Raw genomic sequence first — 717 nt, 5'->3', positions numbered from 1 at the left:
CTGTTGGGGTGAACATTCTGGGAGAAGGAAAGGGAATTTGGTACTGGGGTTGAGAGTCAAGTTACTAAGGTTCTTTGCCAGTACTTCTGAGACAGCTTGAGAGCCAGCTGAAAGAGAAAATTAAGACTCATTAGGGTGAGTTGCATCAACCCAAAGTAACTAATCTCAGGCTCAAACCTGATTAGCTCTTAAACAAGTGAACAATGGACAATGAGAAGTTCCTCAGGGTGGAGGATCACATAAACCCTGTGCCTTTCATACTGTGCTCGTCTAGCACACAGCATGTGTTGAGAGCATACAATGAGAAGGTGCTTAAGAGGCCACCAATATGGGAAACATATCTTGCCTACAGCACCTGGTTTTCCTAGGTGGTCTCCCAACCAAGTACTAACCAGGTCCGACCCTGCTTAGCTTCAGAGATCACATGAGATCGGGCGTGTTCAGGGGGGCCTGGTGTAGACTGGGAACTACTTCATTCTCAAAAATTCTTTTTCCTCTTATTGGTAGTTCTGAATGTCATTTTTTCATGGGGTCAAAAAGTAGCTAAGTATGTGATCATAAGTGGAAAAACATGGGACAAAAATCAGGTAGGCAGTTTTTTCACTTTCATTTGCATGTGAATTTAATATAAATGAGGGATGTAAAGCATTAAAAGTCAAAATATGTCAGTGAACAAGTTTCAACAGTTCAGCTTTATAGCAATTATAAATCTGTTAT

General features: G+C 41.3%; 1 pseudogene; it reads right to left on the bottom strand.

Annotated features, from left to right (window-relative positions):
* Positions 1 to 343: 343 nt before the first annotated feature.
* Positions 344 to 461, bottom strand: LOC111743598 (annotated as a pseudogene).
* Between the last annotated feature and the right edge of the window lie 256 nt (positions 462 to 717).

The sequence above is a fragment of the Pteropus vampyrus genome, unplaced genomic scaffold, assembly GCF_000151845.1.
Source record: "Pteropus vampyrus isolate Shadow unplaced genomic scaffold, Pvam_2.0 Scaffold116, whole genome shotgun sequence".
Taxonomy (NCBI): Eukaryota; Metazoa; Chordata; class Mammalia; order Chiroptera; family Pteropodidae; genus Pteropus; species Pteropus vampyrus.
This window is presented reverse-complemented; position numbering and strand designations above follow the sequence as displayed.